Source organism: Lemur catta, chromosome 15 (assembly GCF_020740605.2).
Source record: "Lemur catta isolate mLemCat1 chromosome 15, mLemCat1.pri, whole genome shotgun sequence".
NCBI lineage: Eukaryota > Metazoa > Chordata > Mammalia > Primates > Lemuridae > Lemur > Lemur catta.
In genome coordinates this window covers 36,117,469-36,137,949 of record NC_059142.1, presented here as the reverse complement: position 1 = coordinate 36,137,949, position 20,481 = coordinate 36,117,469, and the positions used below count along the sequence as shown (strand labels likewise).

Sequence of the window (20,481 nt, the reverse complement as noted above, 5' to 3'; positions counted from 1 at the left end):
AACTGGATTTGATTCTGCTGTATAACATTAGACAAGTTGCTTAACTTCTCTGAGCCTCAGTCTCACAAGAATCTAAAAAATGTGAAAATATTTTAGAACCTACTTTGCAGCATTTCTGTGGAATCAACAGTAATGGTGAATAAAGGGAATTCCATATAGCTGGCACTCAGTAAACAATAGCTGTTTTAGGTAAGTAGATAGCTGTTTCTGAGATGTAATTTATTTATTTGTTTTATTTATTTATTTATTTTTCTGAAATGTAATTTAAAGGTAGGGGAAGTACACAACTGTAAAAATGTTTTCCTCCACCTGGTCTGAACTTCTTTTTTTAATTTTGACTACTACTTGAAATTCTATTGTTAAAGATTTATTCATTTGGGGTTAACAAGCACAGTCTTTTAAAATGCAAATACACTCAAGAGCTATCTCTTCTCCCTGATCTCTTCCCATCAACCTGATTCTCAAGGTGACTTCCTGATAGTAACTGGAAGTAATTAAAATATACATTTCTCAAATCATGCACCCCTGACTTTGGTTTTCTCACATGAAGGGATCACTGCTGCAGAGGTACTTGTCATTTGCTAGCAGTTCAAATATGATAAGGATTGGCCCCATTATCAATTATTAGAAATTACTGTTGAAAGCAGGGCACGGTGGCTCATGCCTGTAATCCTAGCACTCTGGGAGGAGGGAGGATTGCTTGAGCCCAGGAGTTTGAGGTTGCTGTGAGCTAGGCTGACGCCACAGACTCTAGCCTGGGCAACAGAGTGAGACTTTGTCTCAAAAAAAAAAAAAAAAAAGAAAGAAGAAAGAAAGAAAACTAAGCCAGAGATAGGGTACCACCTGTTTTTGAAGACTATATTACATTTAAATTATTTAATGAATTTATTTGAAAAGAATTACTGAGTAATGTGTGAGGTGTGGGAGGGCAGGAATGATGCTAAACCCTTACATTCTTTATTATATAAGCTCCAGGAGGTCAGGGTATTTTCCTATTTGGTTCACTGCTTTATTCTTAGTGCCTAAAACAGTGCTGGCCCATGGAAAGGACTTAATATTTGTTGATTAATGGATATGTTCTGCAGATATTCTCTGTGGAGGTGGTTCTCCAAGTGTAGTCCACAGGCTCAGAGAGTACCTGAGATGGTTTCATGGGGTCTGTATGGTCAAAACTATTTTCATAATAATACGACATTATTTGCTCTTTTTCACTGTGTTGACATTTTCACTGATGACGCAAAAGTAACAGTGGGTGAAACTGCCTGCATCTTAGTGTGAATCAAGGCAGTGGCATCAACTTGTACTAGTCACTCTATTCTTCACTACCACACATGCAATAGAAGAATTACAAAAGCCTTGTGCACTTAAGACTATCCTTGATGAAGTAACAAAAATAATTTTATGGTATCCCTTTCCTAGAGTACCTGTCTCTCCTGTTCTATGTGATGAAATGGGAGGTATGCAATTCTGCTGCTTACTGAAGTATAATGGTTGTAAAATTGTTCAAGATGTATGAGTTAAACTAGCTGCTTTTTTCATAGAACACTATTTTTACTTGGCAGAATGACTGACAGAAAAACTGTGGTTATTCAGACTTGTGTGTTTGAAGTAAATGAGCCTGCCACTTCAAGGAAAATCAAAGTATTACTGCCAAAGATAAAATTTGAGCTTTCAAGCTAAAATTGTAATTTTGGAAAATATGACATCTACCACAGTGAGCCTGACAGCTTCCTGAGACTTTCCTGATGAGATCAGTGATGATTTTAATAAATGTGATTTTTTTTTTTTTTTGGAGACAGAGTCTTGCTCTGTTGCCTAGGCTAGAGTGCCGTGGCGTCAGCCTAGCTCACAGCAACCTCAAACTCCTGGGCTTAAGCAATCCTTCTGCCTCAGCATCCCAAGTAGCTGGGACTGCAGGCATGTGCCACCATGCCCGGTTAATTTTTTCTATTTTTAGTTGTTTGGCTAATTTCTTTCTATTTTTAGTAGAGACGGGGTCTCGCTCTTGCTCAGGCTGGTCTCAAATTCCTGAGCTCAAAGTATCCTCAGTCTCAGCCTCCCAGAGTGCTAGGATTACAGGCGTGAGCCACTGCGTCTGGCCATAAATGTGATTTTTTACATTGAATAATGAAATATATTAACATTGGAAGACCTGAATAACTCTGTACCAGTATTTTCCAAATGGTTTCAGATTCCCCATTGCACTTAACCTTTAAGAAACTACCATTTGTTGAGTTTTGGTAGTATCAAAGAAGAGTATTCACAATTGTTGGAGAAGGCTAAAAATACTCCTCCTTTTCCAACCGTATATCCGTGTAAGGCTTGATTTTCTTCATGTACCAAAACAGCATAGCACAACAGAGAATAGGGAAGCAAATATGAAAATCCAGCTGTCTTTTATTGAGCCAAGACAGTAAAGAGATTTGCAAAATTATAATACAATGCCACTCTACTCACTAATTTTTTTGTTTTGGAAAATATACTTCATAAAATACGTTAACACATAATGATTTATTATTATTGTTTTAAATGAATTAATACGTATTTTTGAATTTCTCATTTTAATTTCTAATTCAGTGAATATCCCACATAAACAAAAGCTCCTTGGGGTCCTTAATATTTTTTAGGGGTTTGTGTAAACAAATCCTGAGACCAAAAAGTTTGAGAAATGCTGCTTTGAGATCATGTGCAATAATCTCCACCTTACGTATAAGGAAACTACCATTGTATTTTTTACGTCCTATAAAGATTTAGAACCAGTTCAAGGCCACACAGTCTGTGTAGTGATGGGTATTGTGTTCAGGTCGTCTAACTCCAGGGCTTGCATCTGTGACCATAACCTTTTCCTTGATAATATCTTTGCTAAAATTATCTTTAAACAAGTTGTTAAAAGACATTTTAACAACGCCAAAATGGTCCTCAACATATTCAACGGCTTTCTTTTGCTTACTGACTAGTTGCATGATCCTTTGGGTTTGTTTCGGCGAGTGCAATTCGAGTTGCTAGAACCTCTCAAGTCCGGTTTTCGCTCTGACAATCAATTTGCGGCTTTATGAATCTGAGTTGGAGTCCCCTTGATCGCTCCGCTGGGGAACTGCAATCTACGGGGTTCAAATGCGGGCTCTCTCCAGAGTTAGGCTCCAGGAATATGGGCGTTCCCTCCCGCCCCCCACCTCGACAGCCGGTGGCATTCTTAGAAAGGGCAGGAGAGTGACAACCTCCTCAAACCTCTCTGCTCCCAGGACCCACTGCAGACCTTTAAGGATGCTCCCTGGGCGCTGATTGGCTGCACCTGACGACGGTGGGCGGGACGCGGCCCTGGATTGGACGCCGGAGCCCAGTTGCCACCTCTTACCCAGCACCCGCGTCCACCTTCCAGCACCCCAAGTGAGTTGAAGAGGGGGAATCCGGACTCCAGCCTGGGGCCTGGGCGGGGCGGAGCTGCGCTGCTCTGGAGCGGGAATCGCCACGGAGAGCCGGGACCTGCAGGGGCGGGGCGTCATGGGCCCCGGGGGTCAGCGCGTCGGGAGCCATCTCCCCTAATGCACCGGGGCACCGGCAACTCACCCGGAAGCAGAAGCCGTGATTCTGGCTATATGGTGGGGCGCGGGCGGTGTCGCTGTGGGGAGCTGGTGCTGCTCTCAGGTGAGGGGGCATGGGCGGGACCCCAGGGAGTGGGTGCTGCTCTCAGGTGAGGAGCAGCGGGCTTGAGCGTCAGTAGTGGCACTTGGGATGGTGGTCTCGCTTTACATCCTGGGGAAGGGTCTGTCTCACCATCCGGGATAAAGGCGGGAGCTTCGGGATCCAAAAAAGGAAACCTAGCTTTTCCCTTTTACTTTGAAAGTATAAGGTATCTTTCTTTCCTGCTCCCCAAGCTTAACCGGCAAAGAAAAAGGAGTATGTGGCCTTTTTGCTCCTAGTTCGTTAAGAATGGAGGGGGAGTGGCCGTAGTAAAAATCTGGGGACCTTTACCCACACAGCTGGGACTAGGGGACAATGGCAAGTATTTTATGCGGACACAGGAGACTTGTGCTAGATTGTGGTTGGCTTTTATTACTTACCTTCCAAGTGGAAGGAGGAGCAGAGCAGGTTACAGATGGACGAAAAGATGGAATATACTGGTTGAGATCACACAGAGCTTGGTCAGACAGGGAAGCTTCCTCTAGCACCTGTGGGTATTTAGGAAGGAGGGCTTTTTGAGTTGCCATCTGCCATCTGGCACCAAGGGCTCCAGCATGAATAAGAAGGCCAGGAGTCTCGGCTCAATCTGCTTTTATCACACGATTTGTTTTTTAACCTGTTTCTTGAAGTAGTTTAAATGGGAGAGAAAATAGTGAGGCTAAAGCCTTGAATTGCTATCTTGAATTGTTAAGACATTGGAAAGCTTTACGATGAATCTTCATTGTAAACACCAAACAACCGGGGTCTCACCAGAGCTGTTGGTGCTGCTAGAGGTGGAGCAAGTAAAAGAAACTTCAGATGTGTTGAAAAGGGCCCAGGAAATGTAGTTAGCACTGAGTAAGTTACATAACTAGCAGGGAGGGTCACTGATTCTCTTTATTTGGATGACACACAGACCCACTTCCCAGATCATAGAGCTGAAGTTAAGAACTTCCTGCTTCTCCTCTAAAGGCAGAACTGAGCTTCATTTTCTTCTGTGGAGGAAGCCGATAGAGAATAATGGTTGCTAGAAGTGATTACTTGGAATGTAGGTTATTGTACTTGTTCCATTGTTTTTATGGAAAGTTAAAACTGAAACTTTCTTGGTGTCCTTTAACCTTAGATTTAAGTATATAGCATTTTGGAGGTCCTGAGTTGTTTTTTTTTAAAGCCAGTTTATAGCTATTTGTTTCTAAGTGGTATTGGCCCCAAAGGAAAGAACTTCCTCATGGAGGTAGTGCGGGGCCCTGTGCAAACTCTTCTAGAGACCAAGGGTATGATGATCATTTAGTTACTAAATTATGGTTTTGAATTTGGCAAACCTTTCAAGGCACAGGAGATGTGAAAGCTCCACTCAGTGTGGATGACCATGATTTCCTTGTCATCATCTTTGCTGTTGTTACTTTTGTGAAAAGACACTTTAGAATATTTAACTCTGTTCCTGTGCTGGCAATTTACCATATGCCTGAAAAGAGAAGAGAAGAAAAATTTTTTTAATCCAAGGAGGTTAATTGTTCACAGCAAGTTGTTCTGCTCTTTTTGGTCACAGCCATTTAACTGCTTACATGTGGAATGTTATACATGGGTTGTTATGGAATTGGAATTTTCTACCTTTCAGTTCAAGACCCCTTGGAGGCAGTGACTGCATCAGATGAAAAATCAGATTGTCAGCAAGAATACTGTTTAAGACGGTATTGAAATCACAAAAGCTTGGGTTTGCTCAACAGTGTAACCCAATTTTGTCATAGACCATGTAGCTTTGTTTCTGCATGCAGTGTCTGTCTGTGGAGAGACCTTCTGGTATATTGGAAAGAATTGGAAAAGCTGTTTGCTCTGCTAATTTCATTGTGTAAATGAGTTCCCCTTCTTTTGAAACGTTAGCCTTGTGTTAGCAAAACATAAAATAGAAGGAAACTCATTACATACTCTTCTAGTGGTAAGGCAGAACTAATAAGAGAATGTATTTAAAATTAATTGTGGGACTGTAAAAATGAGTGGGTATATGAATAGGCATGGGGGGAGGAGAAGGAGAGCTTAGAGATAGTCTTGTTTTCCCAGGAGCCAGCCTGGATCATTTGTTGGCAGTACATATTGGCTGAAGTCAGTTTTCATTTCAAGGTAAATTGGAAAGGGAAATTAAACCTTATTGTTTCGCTCTTAAGAGAGGGGAAGGGGGTGTAGGCAGCAGCCAGGGTGGATGCTATTGGAGTAGTTTTAGAAGTAACAAGATTAGTGCTGTATTTTAACAGAAGGTGACATCATGGGCCCCTTTGGACTTGAGTAACCCTGTGCTGCAGCCTTCATGGTCCCCTTGTTGGAGTGGGCGATGTTGCTATACATGTAAACTGCCACACTGGGGGGAATTCAGGGCCTGAGGCTTTAATGAATCTTTACAAAGGAGCGGAACGCATCCTGAGTCAACCTGTGCAGCTATGGGGTGCTTGGGCAGAGGTACAGACTGGATGGCATGTCAAGAGAGGAAATGATTAGAACTGTTGGCTCAGGTTCCGGAGAATGGATTGCATAAGGGAAGGTCCCAACTGGACTACTCATTCAGGTGCTCCCTGGAGTGCTCCAGCTCTATGATTCACCCTGGGAAGATGACTCATTGTTAGCAAGACAGAGGAGCATTTTGTTTGTGGAGACTTGGTTATCTATAAACAGCCGGGAGGGGGCGCTATTAGGCTCACTTTCAAAGCTGTGATCTGAGTGCCGGCCAGACTCTGCTGTGCTTACAGTCCTCAAAGGCAAAAGTTTTACAACTGAACCTTCCCGTTCTGGCTTCCTGAGACAAACTCTCTGTAGACCCTAACATGCTTTAGGTAGAGGTGGCCTAGTTGAGGGTTCTGGCTGTGGTCTGAGAAGGGAGGCAAATCCTCCAGGGTTTTTAGTCTGGCACTGAGCTAATGTGGGGTCTCACTCTGTCATATAGGCTGGAGTTTAGTGGCATGATCATAGCTCACTGCAGCCTCGAACTCCTGGACTCAAGCGATCCTCCTGCCTCAGCCTCCCAAGTAGCTGGGACTACAGGCATATGCCACCATACCTGGTTAATTTTATTTTTAGTAGAGTCAGAGTCTTGCTATGTTGCCCAGGCTGCTCTCGAACTCCTGGCCTCAAGTGATCCTCCCGCCTTGGCCTCCCAAAGCGCTGGGATTACAGATGTGAGCTGGGATTTTTTTGTTTTTCTTTTGCTTCCTCTTAAGTTTTACTCAAGAACAAAAAAACCTGCTGAGTTTCCCCAGGGGATTCTATTAAAGACTTTCAGGGTTTTGCCTTGCTAAAGAGTGATAAGAATAGGAGCATACTAACCATAATTTTTGCCATGTCCTCTGTCTCTCACCAGATGTTTTCTTCCAATGGGCTTTTGGTGTAGGATGTTGGAGAACCAAGAACAGGAGGTAAGAATGTGGTCTCCAGGGAACAGGTGGGTAAAAGTTGGAGAGGGTATTTATGAGGTGGGAGGAAGCAGAGATACAAATTATTGCTCAGTGATGTTCTTCCTACAGTAATACCTTGAGTAATACTTAAAATAAAGCCATGAGAAGGAAATCAATAGCAAAGGCATTCCTGGGAAATGAGGTTCCATTATGACTAGCATTTTCATTGGTTGGAATATACTGGAATGTAAGCTTCATGAGGGCAAGGCTTTTTGTCTCTTATTCATGCTTAATCCCCAGTGCCTAGAACAGTGCCTGACACATAGTGTGGGCTCAATAAATATTTGTTGAATTGAATGAATGGACAAATGATGAAAGTTGGTGCTGAGTGGAAAAATTGGGCAACCTGTATTGTCAAAGCTGCCTTGCTGTGTGTGTGTGGCTGACGAAGCTGAAGAAGCATTTCTTACCTACAGGAGGTGATCACGGTGCGTGTTCAGGACCCCCGAGTGCAGAATGAGGGCTCCTGGAATTCTTATGTGGATTATAAGATATTCCTCCATGTGAGTGCATCAGGCTTCTGTATTGGGGTCAACACTCCCCAGGGCTGAGGGCTTGTGCTGAGGTGGAACCTGTTTGTGGGTATTTCCAGAAGGCCCAAGACAGAAGACTTAGGAGAAAAGGAGGGAGGAGAGGAAAGAGAGGTTGAGGTATGCTTGTGAGTTGCTTTCAGGCTTGCTGCGGTTGGGGGCCCTGATCAGGACTGTGGCCTGGTTGCTCAGTGAGGGTGATGAGGGGGAAGCTCATGTGAACTCAATCTTTTCCCGCTAAACCCTTTTCATGTATTTCCTCCTGTAGACCAACAGCAAGGCCTTTACTGCCAAGACTTCCTGTGTTCGGCGTCGCTACCGTGAGTTTGTGTGGCTGAGAAAGCAGCTACAGAGAAACGCTGGTTTGGTGTGAGTTTGCTCTTCCTTCTCAGGTCTGAGACTGGCTTTTTAGGTGCTTACTTGAGAACTGGAGTTGACAATGAAGAGAACTTGCAGTATGCCAGGCACTAAGGAAGTTGTGAAATGTATTCTTTTTTTTTTTTTTTTGAGACAGAGTCTCACTTTGTTGCCCAGGCTAGAGTGAGTGCCGTGGCATCAGCCTAGCTCACAGCAACCTCAAACTCCTGGGCTTTAAGCGATCCTACTGCCTCAGCCTCCCGAGTAGCTGGGATTACAAGCATGCGCCACCATGCCCGGCTAATTTTTTCTATATATATTTTAGTTGGCCAGATAATTTATTTCTATTTTTAGTAGAGACGGGGTCTCGCTCAGGCTGGTCTTGAACTCCTGACCTCGAGCGATCCACCCGCCTCGGCCTCCCAGAGGGCTAGGATTACAGGCGTGAGCCACCGCGCCCGGCCCTAAAATGTATTCTTAAATCATGTTTTCAAATCAGTGAAAAACAGTAAAAATAGAGTTCTCATTTCTGGTAGTTAGACCTAACAAAACCATAAAAACATCAAAAATATTTTTCTTTTTTATGTGCATATTGGTCTAGGGCTCAATACATGTACTCCTGGCATTTTAAATGTGCTTATCATTGGTTATCAGAACATTTTAAGCATTTGGACTTATTTGACAGGTAGTGATCCTGTCCACTTGACATGTAAAAATGGTGATTTTTTTTTTTTGTCTCTTTAGTACAGAGCTCCTTTTCCAGAGACATACGAGAGCCTTAGGAAAGGCAGTTATTCACTTCTTATTCATACCCTCCAACTAAGTCCTAAAAGTAGAGAGATTAAGAACAGTGATTCTGCTACAGAATGGTCACTGAATGCTCTAGAGGTGATAGGTGGCCTGTTGAGTGACTGAGTCAGTTAGTTAACCTGGGGTACTGATGAGGTTATTGTCATGGCACAGACAATAAGCCAGGTGAAACTCCCTCAGTTCCTCTGACAGATCCAGCACCCTCCATCCTGGCCTGTTGTTTTTTTAAAAAATGTGCTGTGCTTAAGAGAGGATAGGGAGGTTTAAAGAGTTGGTAGGCTGGGTGTGGTGGCGCATGCCTGTAGTCCCAGCTGCTTGGGAGGCTGAGGCAGGAGGAACACTTGAGCCCAGGAGTTCAAGGCTGTAGTACATGACGATCACCCCTGTGAATAGCCACTGCACTCCAGCCTGGGCAACATAGTGTGACCCCATCTTTTAAAATAAAATTAAAAAAATGGATGACTTGCTGCAGCTCAACTACTTTTAGCAAATTCTAAGCATGTGAACTGGGACTGGAGTAGATAGTCTTAATTTACACACAAGGACCCAGTATTCTCCACGTCTAAATTTCTTTTTTAAATAATAGTTGATGGTGGGAGTGGGATTCATAAACAACATAGTATATCCACATGGGTTTTGGAATCATAAACTTGGTTCAAATACTAGCTTTGCTGCTTACTAGCTGTGTGACAGTGGGAAGGCTACTTAATCTCTGATCTAAAATGGGGACACTGATATCTTCCTATGGGGTTTTTGGGAGGATTAAAGGAAATAATGTTTGTAAAACATTTAGCACAGTGCCTGACACATGACATGCAATTAGTCAGTGTTAGCCTGCCCCTTATTAAAAGCTAATTGTATTGATTGGGCCTCTTTTCAGGGGATTTGTTTGATTAGGGGCTGGAATGACTGTCTTGGATGTGACACATATTTTGGGTGTTACATTATGTGACTCCACAGGCCTGTACCTGAACTTCCTGGAAAGTCAACCTTCTTTGGCAGCTCAGATGAGTTCATTGAGAAGCGACGACAAGGTCTGCAGCACTTCCTCGAAAAGTGAGTGGACATGCCGGGCTAGTGCTGTCCGCTGGGGGTGAAGAAAAGGGCAGGGGAAGGTGCTGGGCAGGATGGGGCTCCCCGCTCAGGTAGGCACCTTAGTGGTAGGTACCTTTGTTGCGTCCTCATGCCTTCAGTGCTCCCTCAAGCCAGAAGCCCTTCAAAGGATGGTGATGAAGAGCAAATCCTCAGGGTGGTGCTCTGTATTGTGCTACCTATGTTTGTCTCAGGGTCCTGCAGAGCGTGGTTCTCCTGTCAGACAGCCAGTTGCACCTCTTCCTGCAAAGCCAGCTCTCCGTGCCCGAGATAGAGGCCTGTGTCCAGGGCCGAAGCTCCATGAGTGTTTCTGATGCCATTCTTCACTATGCTATGTCAAACTGTGGCTGGGCCCAGGAAGAGAGGCAGAGCTCTTCTCATCTGGCTAAAGGAGACCAGCCTAAGAGGTAACTGAAGCACTTTTCTGAAACACAGGGGCTAGGATTGCTGTAACTTGGGCCAGGGGGTCTCCATTTGTTAGGGAAAGTAACATCACAGCACTGATAGCCTTTCAGAAAGGCCTTGTTCTCTGTGTGTATGGTTCTCTATTCTAGGTGGATTTGTGTTATTCCACCACTGAATAGCAGGGCTCCTATTGAAACCTTGGGAGAAAGAAAAGGAAAGTTTTATTTATCCTGTTCTTTATTCCTCCCCTTACCCACCCCCATTTAAAATAATATCTTTATTGACATATAATTCACTTGCTATAAAATTTACCTCTTTAGTGTACAGTTCAGTAGTTTTTAGTATATTTGCATTTAGTATATGCACAGAATTGTACAACTATCAATCACCACAGTTAATTTTAGAACACTGTCATCACCCCAGAAGAAACCCTGTATCCATGAGTAGTGACTCCCCTTTCCCTCCTACCCTCCCCGCCGCTCCCCTCCCCTCCAAACCCCTGGCAACTACCTGTCTACTCTCTGTCTATGGATTTGCCTGTTCTGGACATTTCACACAAATGGAGTCATACTTGATGTGGTCTTTTGTAACTGGTTTCTTTCACTTAGCCTAACGTTTTCAAGGTGCATCCATGTTGTAGCATGCATCAATACTTCATTTCTTTTTATGGCCAAATAATATTCCATTTGTATGGCTATATAACAACATTTTGTTTATCCATTCGCTTGTATTTGTTCATTTTTGTTTATCTGTTCATGTTCTTCTTTGCCCTCTTCTCCAGTTGCTGCTTTCTACCAAGATCCAGTAGGAGGAGCTCTCCCTCACCACCACCCAGTGAAGAAAAGGACCATTTAGAAGTGTGGGCTCCAGTTGTTGACTCTGAGGTTCCTTCCTTGGAAAGTCCTACTCTCCCAACCCTCTCCTTACCATCATGCTGTGATTTCGCAAGACCTGATGAGGGAAGCTCCACTCCTCCGTCTGTAAGGAGGGCCACAGGAGGGGACCACGCTGTGCCTTTGGACCCTGGTCAGTTAGAAACAGTTTTAGAGAAGTGAGCTCTGGTCTGAGCTCTGGGTTCTGCTCCAAGGCAGACAGAGAAGAAGCAGGCCAGGAGACTTACTCAGGTGGGACTGGGCACAGGCAGGTGTAGGGGGAGGCTGGGCCGTTTAGTGTCTTACAGTTGCCTCTGCTCAGGCTGGCTGCACAGAGGTCGATCATGATAGCCCCTTGTGCCTCCTCCATAGGAATAAACACTGTGCAGATGTTTGGAAGTTAAGCATAAGGCCCAGGGGCTGTTGATTTTGAACAGAAACCCATATTTACTCTCCTGGGAAGTGAATTTCTTCAGATGATGTGTTTATAGGCCCAGGAGCACCTCCTCAGGTGACTGGTTTTGGGGACCTATAAGTGGCAGATTCTAAGCTGCCGTATTGAATATTGTCTCAACAGGAACGTTTATGTACTTGTATTCCGATTTTGCCTGGCTTCTGTTTTTACTGTAGCCTCTGAAGCACTTTGTTTCTGGGAGGCTGGCCTCTTGCCTACCTCCTTGCATGGACAAGGCAGTGAGTATTTACTCTCCTGCCTCCTTGCTCTTGCCTCCACTAATAGCACTGAATGGAACTGGTGCTGTGACTTCTGCTGCTGGGGTTTCTGGCCTATCCCAAGACCTCAGCCTGGCTGAGTGGGGCCTCATCCATGAGAAAGGAGTGGTCGGCCACAGCCCAATAGAGAGGCAACAGCTCAGGGGCCTTTGTTTTGGAAAGGCTGTCCGGGCTGACACAGTCTCTTCTAGTTATAAAGCAGAGACATGGCTATCTTTTCTGCAGGCTTAGAGTGGGCTCCTTTTTTTTTTGAATCCTTTTCTTCTCTTTTAGTAACAGCTCCCTGCCCCTAGGGCTTCAGCGGCCAATGTCCCTGGGCCGTGTTGCAGAGAGGCCGTATGTTCAGTCCAGTGGGGCTCAAGGCTTTGTTTCTGCCTAGAAGAGAGGGCTCTGGGGATGGAGATGAGGAACAAGATGCCCTCCTTCAGACAATGAGACATTCTGCCCTCCTGCTGCCATTATTCCTCTCCGCTGAGAGCCAGACCTGGTAGGAGCTGAGTGCCGCGGGCATTGTGTATTACTCTGCTCTTAGGATTGTGTGTGTGGTTCACTCACCCACTCCACCCTCCTATGGCCATCCCACCCTGTCTGTGGGCTCTTTTACTACCAGCCTATGCTGTGGGACTGTCATGGCATTTAGTTCAGAGTTGAGGGGCTTTGGCCTGAAATAAAATGCAAGTATTTAAGACTGTTGTTGCAATTTGTGTCTAACAAGCTGTAGCAGAGAAGGAGGGAGTGAGGGCTGGCGGTACATACTTTCATAAATCATGAATTTATCAGCGTGGAAATAATGGTTCAGAATTGTGCACTGCGGCTCTCCTGCATTGTGTGTGCAGCTCAAGTTCACCACTGGAGGAAGGATTGTCTTCCAAAGAGCTGGGATTCAGCTCTTCTCACAGTTCTGGGCATGAACCTTGTTAGTATAATTTACCTGATGCTGCTTCCATCCTCAAGCCTGTCTGAGGTGCCAGGTGCTGAAAGAGAAATAAAGTTTGTCAACTGGCAGATGCAAAGCCCTGGTTGGTATTCATCCCTCTTTCCTGCCCGCCTCCCTTGGGTCTCTCCTTTCTATGATGCAGCAGAGCAAGGCGAGGATAGAAAACCTACAGAGGCAAATCCAAAATGTCAAAAGAAGTTCATTTAAAAGGGGAAAAAAAGTCCATACACAACCCTCACAAAACCCGACAGATGCTAAGCTAATGGCATCCGCTCTGCCGATTGGTGGGGATGGCTCATGAATATTAATGAGTCCAATGCTCCAAATGGTGCAGCTGTGAACCCAGCTGTGCCTGAAGCTCTCTGATCTTGAAACTTCCAGACAGAGCCGGAGGTGGTCTGTGTCAATTCCCTACTCAGCCAAAAAACAGCAAGCTGGTTTGGCCTTCTTCTGTTTGCTCCTTTTCTTCCTGGAGTTGGTGCTCAGCAGCTAGTTCTGCCAGCAGGCTAGGCTGCTGGGACAGCAGGAGCCGTTCAAAGACATGGATGTGATTTTTCTGACTCCCAGCTTTCTTAATGATCCATTAGCAGCAGTGCATACAACAGCACCTCAGTTAATCTAAGGCCAGGCACCATCTCCTGTCAGTCTCGCACTGAGTTGAGTATAAGCCGTGGAAGGAGATGTCCTCTGAAAGGAAGAGCTTTCCTAATAATATGGGCCTTGGGTTACCAGAAAAACAGCAAAGATGGGTTTTTCTCTCCATCCAGGCAGTACCATATGGCCCTCTTATGTTTTGCTCTGTCCTTGTGTGTGCTCAGGTTTAGCCATCATGGCTGGATGACCTCTGTATGAAAGGTGAGGAACTAGCTGGAGCGAGTGGCCCATTGATGTTTGAGTTAGGTTCTGTGCCTGATTTAGTCGCCTTTCTTCTGATGGCTACTTCTGTGGCCCAAGTCTAGTCATCATCTCCTATTACCCAGGATAACTGATCCCAAGCTCCTGGGGGTTTTATCTGGTGGAAGGAAGTGTATATGTTGGGAGGGGTTAATATAAAAATAGTTTCATATGCATCATTTTAATTGAATCAGTGCCCAATGAGGAATGTAGGGCAGGTATTACATTCATTTTCTAGCTGAGGAAACTGAGCTGAGTGTGGCTTTTGAAAAAGCGTGTTTTTAGATGGCAGTAGAATATATTCCTGTAAGAGGTACTTTCCAAGCTCTGTAAGAAGTTTTTTTTTTTTTTTTCCCAAAAACTTTAAAAAAATTAAACTTACCACTACACCGAAGGAAAAAAAAATCCCCCTGTAGGGCTTTTCAGAGTTGTTCTCTGAAATCAAAGCTCATTCACGGTCTTCAGTTTTCTGACTACTGAGGCCTTAGATCCACGCCACTGAGTCCTAGGCACCTTCTACCCTCTCTAGTAGCTTTGCTTGAGGTCATTATGACTTTGTGACAATTTGGGCATTAAGTTAGCTTCGTGTTTGTGAATTTGTTTGTATACCTCAGCTCTTGCTGAATTTTCTTAACACTCTAGGGGTGGGGTGGACAGTAGGCCCAAAGGATGCAAGGGTGGGTTGGGGTAGAAATGAGAATGCACCAGCTCCCAGTCTGCCTCACAGGCTGCAGGAGGATTAAATCAGAGACTGAAGTGGCATCTGTGGATTTATGTACCAGCAGCCAGCTGAGACACAGCTGAAGCCAGCAGATAACCGCTATGGCACGAGATAGCACTTCCTTACTCAAGCACTGGGCTGTGATCCTTAAGCTGGAGGGGGGGACTTTCTGCTAGTCAGTTCTGTAGAAGGCACATAGCCTGGCTTAAAGTAACCTTTCTTGGAACTATGGAAGAGTGTCCCCCTTCCTATTCTTACCCACTATGCCTTCTTTCCTGAACGTTTCCTCAACCCACTTTTGAAGCCTTCATCCATTCTTCTCTCTCATCTACTTTCTGCCCCAGCTCTTTTCTCTAAAGTGCTGTTTTGGGGACCTCTACAAAGACCAAGTGTGCATTTGGCTTACCAACAGAGTGGTAGAAGCAGTCAGCATCTTCTTAGAGAAATTCTTGCTGGGAAAAACATTTCCACCTTAGCCGTGACTGGATTTGCAGCTGGAGACCTCAAATCTCATAATAAACACAGACAAGTTACGCTCAAAAGGTTAGCAAGAGCCACACTTTTTAGGAAACAGAGTACTCCTGACTCAGTAAGCACAGTGAATAATTTTATTTACCTTTGGTTCAGGGGAGATCTGCTCTACTACCAGCAAAGGGGGAGGAAAAAGAAAGGCAAAGGTACTTTCATGGTTGTGAAAGGGGCACAGAAAATAAGCAGAGGAAGTTGGTGAAGCCAAAGTGTGAGAGTTAAGAGACTACTGGAAAGTCTTTAAGGTTTTTTCCACTGGAAGGACAGGAGCACAAGATGCTTTTGTAATCTCTGGATTATGGAAAGCCACCGGCCAAAATTTCTTTTTCATGAATGGGTGTCAAGTCCCTCCTTCCTGTCCTTTAGCCAAGCACTTTTTCTTTCATACCATCAGTTAAGAAGGGGCCAGCTTGTTCAGATCCTTCATCAGTGCTGTAGCCCTACGTGTGTTCCTTCCCCTGGTGGTTGTGCTGGTGTGGGAAGCCAGGCCCACCAGCAACCAGACCGGGTCCTTCCTTCCGGCAGAAAGCCTGGAGTAGTGAGAGCCCGAGGCAGTTTGTTGGAGGCAACACAACCTGCCTGCTATAAGCTATGAGACTTAGATATATTCTACCAATTAGGGCACATCTGTTCAAAACGCTGAAAGGCGGGCACTGTCTCTTTAAGAGCCATCCCACTCCTCTCCTTGAGTGATGAGGGCTGGGAGCACAAGGGAGTCAGATGCTGATTAAACAGTCCTACTGCCGAGCTCTGTTAGAAAATTACTGTAATTATGATCTAGTCCCAGCAGAGGGATGAGTTCCAATCCTGCTAATAACCCTTCCAGGTGCCTCAGATTCAGGACCCATGGGAGGCAGCGTCACAGGGCTCTGGCTGGCACCAGGGCTAGCGGTAGCCCTTCTGTCTGGCCTACGCTGGCAAAGATAACAATGGCACCAGACCCCTCATCCTAGCTTGCCCTCTTGAGAAGGCAGTGGGTTTTGGTTGTGTTTGTGTTTTTGTTTTATTTATTTATTTTTTGGTTCCTGACGGAGCTCCTGGGAGTCATTTTGTATGAGAAAACTTCCCCTAAACTAACATGAAGGACCAAGGAAAAGCACAGCCGTGAGATGGCAATGTGTCCTGAATCTCCCCGCTTCTGCCTGGGGACTGCAGTCAACACACCCAAAGTGTGGCGCATGGCCCCAGCCCCACCCAGCGCAGTGCGGAACCGGAGCAGCTCCCTTTCAGCTGCAGCTGTTGTCTGCCTTGTGTTTCTGGGACCCAGCGTTTCTTGCTCTGAAGTAGTACACAGGATTTCACTTGGTTTCAGGACTCCCCTTTTAGATTTCTGCCACAGAAAAGGGAAACCAGGGATAGTGATCACAGAGCTCGAGACATGAGAGACTTGCTGTGATGCAGCTCTCTGAACCGGCACGGATGGTCTTATCCATTCAAACACAACATTTGCCTAGTGCAAATCTGCAGCAGCACAGGTGAACAGATCTCAGAGGTGGAGTGTAGGGGCTGGCCTGATGGTTTTTAAACCCTGAGAGAGTCATGGCATTGAAATGCTGTTATCTTATCAACTCAGCTGTGATCTCTATCACTATAATTCAGTGTGGCTAAAGCACAAACTTCTAGAAGGCAGGGGAGTTTCTCTGTGCTTTGCCCTAAGCATACCCCAAATGCTCTGAGACAGTGATTCTCAGCCAGGGGAGATTTTGGCCCCAGGGGCTATTTGGCAATACCTAGAAACATTTTTCATTGTCAAGAACGTGGGGGAGTGCTATTGGCATTTAGTGGGAAGAGGCCAGGGATACTGCTAAGCATCCTAAATGCCCCCAACAACATACAATTATCGGGCCCAAAATGTCAATAACGCTGAGACTGAGAAACCCTGCATTAACAGAATGAAGTAATCAGCTCCAAGTTCTGTCCCTCTAAACTTGGTGATGTTGAAGAAATAATCGGAAATTTCCAGACGCCAGGTGTTTTCCCAGAGGTGGAATATGTTAGTGACAGGCCCACGGCGGTGGTGGTGTGCCACTCTGGTGACTCACGGCAGAGCAATGCTGATGAGTCTGACGGTGTGGCAAAGGGAAATGTCCGCAGCCTGTTTTCTGTTCCGTGATCGGATGTGCAGGATAGAAGGTGTCAGCTGCTCACCATCAGGTTGAGAGCGTCTGCAGTGGAACCAGATGCCCTCTTTGAGGACCAGCACTAGAAGCCTCTTGGAACTCACTCCTGTCACAGGAGGCAAGGAAGTGGCATACTATTGCCCATACAAAAATGCTTCTTTCAGTGGCACTCTGCCAGGTGGAGGGGTGGCGGACTGTGATGGGACCCCATGAGGGAACTGAACACACACAGCTGCTGACAGCCGGCCAGCCCCACAGGCGGCTCGATGCCAGAGACACCAGAACAGCCTGGGCATCAGGAAAAGGAAGCCTAGTTGGCAGGGTTTGCCTAGAAACCAGGCCTGCCGGGGAGAGGACTTCATTAGAGGGGATGTTGCCAAGCACCATACCAGGAAAGCCAGGTCATCTCTATCTACCGCCCACTCCCCAGGTGACTGGGCAACCTTTTTGCCTTATTTTTAGCATGACCACACTTCTCAGCTTATACCTGCAGTCTCAACATCATTATTAATAACTCCCCCTTCACTCTCAAAGTGTCTCAGTTTGGAGAATAAATTATGTGGTCACCCTATTGTACCTCAGTTTCCTTTAATACAGGAGTATTTTTTGCCATTATATTTATAAAATATTTTTGTACAAAATGGCCTACATCTTAAAATGTATCATTAATTGAATCCCAAAGACTGGCCATCAATTTGTACTGAGGAGAGAAACAGCATGTTTTCTGAACAGTTTCTGATAGGGAAATGGGGATAGTAATTCAAATCTTTTGAAAAAGAAAAATCTCTTTTTAGTTGTAAATTTCAAACTCTCTACCCAAATCTTGGTAAATTCTAATGGGAAATGAAATAGCTGGGCAGGAGGGAAGGAGGAGGAGCAAGGGACTATGGTAATCCACAAACTAGAAAATGAGTTTGAGTCACTGGGCTGTGTAGCAGGGATAATCCTCTGTGTGCTTTTTCTAAAGTCAGCCCTGCAGATTTTGCTGGTGCTCTGGGAATTAACAAATCAGCGCCACTCAAGATTTATCCTTCCAAAGCTGCTCCTGGTGGGAGACCTGTGGGGAGGTTTTTTATTTTTTGAGCCGGAGATGAAAGCATCGCTGTCCCTGACATCTCAGAGTTTTGTTCTTAAGCTGCAAAAAAAGAACATACTTTTGTTCCTTTTTTTTTTCTTCTTGCTTCTCTTCAACTCCATCTTTCTCAGGTTGGTTTTTAAAGGCGGGGGGGGGCCTCCCCCACCCCTGGGGCCCTCCCCCACCCCCACCATGCATTATCTTGCACTTTGATTGACACCCACCTTATTGTGATGCCAGGGACCGGCACTGGTGCGAAATGTGGATTTTGAAGATGTCTCACTGGAGATGTCTAACTAAATAGAACTCAAGTGAGTCAGTAAGCAAAGCAGCTGACTGAGAATTTCAAGGGGATTTCATTTCATTTCTTCTTCTGTCATAGGTTTTGTTTGATTTTGGCCAACTAGTCACAAGCTTTCAGACCCTCGGTTTCATCACTTAAAAAAAGACTAACTGGTTATAAATAAGGAGGTGCAACTAGGGAAGCTAAATTGCTGAAAAAAAAAAGTTACTGGTAACTTGAGATTGAGTCTACTCCTTATGTATTATGTTTAGATAAAGTATCTGTCTCAAACAAACATGCAAACATGGGGCGGGTATCTAGTTGGCCCCACCTTTGGTGTTGCTAACATTGAAAACAAAATCGACCTGGGTTTAGGGAATGAGACTTAAGAGGAATTCTCTCCTCTTTCTCATTTTTATTCACTCCCTACCCTATTTTTGAATTAAAGATAGATTTCTAAGAGGTATAATATTAACAGGCCATTGTACGGGAAAATTTAATATTGAGGTAACGGCAAAACGATGTCTATGCTATTTTGCTATATGGATGATAGAAAAAACACTAGGAAAAAAATATTTTTAATGAAATGTAGCTGAAAGATTGCTTTCTGAGCATTTAATATTCTAAGATACCAGCTTGGACAATGCAGGCCAAACTGTACCAGCCCTAGGTTAGATTATCCGCTGGATGTCAGTAAGTTCCTTGTAAATGATTATTTATCTATAAAAGGCAGATATGCATTTGCTTCTAAATTTAGGATCTTAGCTTTTTCATTTTCCCTTCTTTACATAAAGTCAAGGAAGGAAAAAACCTTCAATCTCTATTCCTCTCCTGTTTCACTTGCCAGAACAATTGGTGGTGTCCATCCTACACATAATGTAGTTAGTTAAGTGGTCTCATGCCCCAGTTATCCAGTTAGTGGTAGGCAGTGAGGTGGGGATTTGGTTAGTGGAGTCAAACCAAGAAGGTTAATCTGATTAGCTGGTTGCCATCTGAGGCTGTTGGTGAAGATGGAGGCTGTTGAGTTGAGTGGGGAGCAATTTTGCTGGATGAGGTTTAATTACCAACAGACTGTAGGAATGTGCTGCTTCCAAAAGGTCTCCTTTAGAACTATCCCATAACAGAGAATGCCCTTCAGCCTATAGACTGCCTCATCAACCCATCAAATGAGCTCTACCTTTTCTTGCATATAACAATGCCAGAGATAGCCAGAACAGCTACAGACCAGATTTCCAATCAGTCTATTTGTTTATATCTTTTAGGGCCAATCTAATTTCTTTCCCATGAAGTTTTACAGCTAGAAGGGTCAAGTGTGGGGTCTACCGTATGGTGAACAGAGGTGTCGAAAGACCTTTGCAGTTTGGGAAATAGTTTTCTCTGGCCTACAGATAGAGAAAGGATCATTTTGTTTTAAATGCTGGAAGCCAATGGCTATGCTATTTAGAGAGCATTGAACTGTGTATAGGGTGTCAAAAAGTTACCTGGACTTTGGTTCCTTTTTCAACCCCTTCTCATCCTGTCCCAGACACCTGCTCTTCTTCTTCTGGTATCCCCTTTTCTGGCGTCTCTCAGTTACAGAGCAGTGGCACAATGGTATTCCTGCCTCTTAGCCACCCAGCTTTCTAGACTTGGGTCCCTCTGTTAAACACTCTAGAACAATGCCCATTGTTCTTACCTGTGGGCTAGGATTGGTGCGAAGGTTCCTAAAACGGAAGCCAATTGGTTCTGTTTGGTTCACCTGCTCATATGCTGCCACCTAGTGGTTCCTTCTTCTTTAGCACCCTGTGTAAAGTGGAGGGGAACGGTTATGGACGCTTCTATATTGCCTTTTATCTCACTTGTGTTTTTTCCTCCTAAACCTAAATTTTCCCTTTTTTCATCCATGTCTTTTTTTTTTTTTTTGAGACAGAGTCTCACTCTGTTGCCCGGGATAGAGTGCTGTGGCGTCAGCCTAGCTCACAGCAACCTCAAACTCCTGGGCTCAAGTGATCCTGCTGCCTCAGCCTCTCGAGTAGCTGGGACTAC

The 20,481-nt window shown here is 44.8% G+C and overlaps 2 long non-coding RNA genes across 8 annotated transcripts; both read right to left on the bottom strand.

The window, feature by feature from the left end:
- Positions 1–2,450: 2,450 nt before the first annotated feature.
- LOC123620772 lies at positions 2,451–16,846 on the bottom strand. Of its 7 annotated transcripts, none has more exons than XR_006728936.1 (9): positions 14,857–16,846; positions 11,222–12,872; positions 9,766–10,491; positions 7,511–7,710; positions 6,973–7,074; positions 4,983–5,125; positions 4,062–4,169; positions 3,568–3,795; positions 2,451–3,483 (listed from the first exon to the last, which is right to left on the bottom strand). It is a non-coding gene; the product is annotated as an uncharacterized LOC123620772 (long non-coding RNA). The 7 variants fall into 7 exon arrangements; XR_006728941.1 differs by having other exon boundaries at positions 4,062–5,125; positions 9,766–9,884; positions 9,966–10,491; XR_006728937.1 differs by having other exon boundaries at positions 4,062–5,125; positions 11,222–11,317; positions 12,830–12,872.
- A 253-nt stretch (positions 16,847–17,099) lies between these two features.
- Positions 17,100–20,181, bottom strand: LOC123620773. The gene is made up of 3 exons (XR_006728942.1): positions 20,132–20,181; positions 18,398–18,469; positions 17,100–17,143 (listed from the first exon to the last, which is right to left on the bottom strand). It is a non-coding gene; the product is annotated as an uncharacterized LOC123620773 (long non-coding RNA).
- Positions 20,182–20,481: the final 300 nt, after the last annotated feature.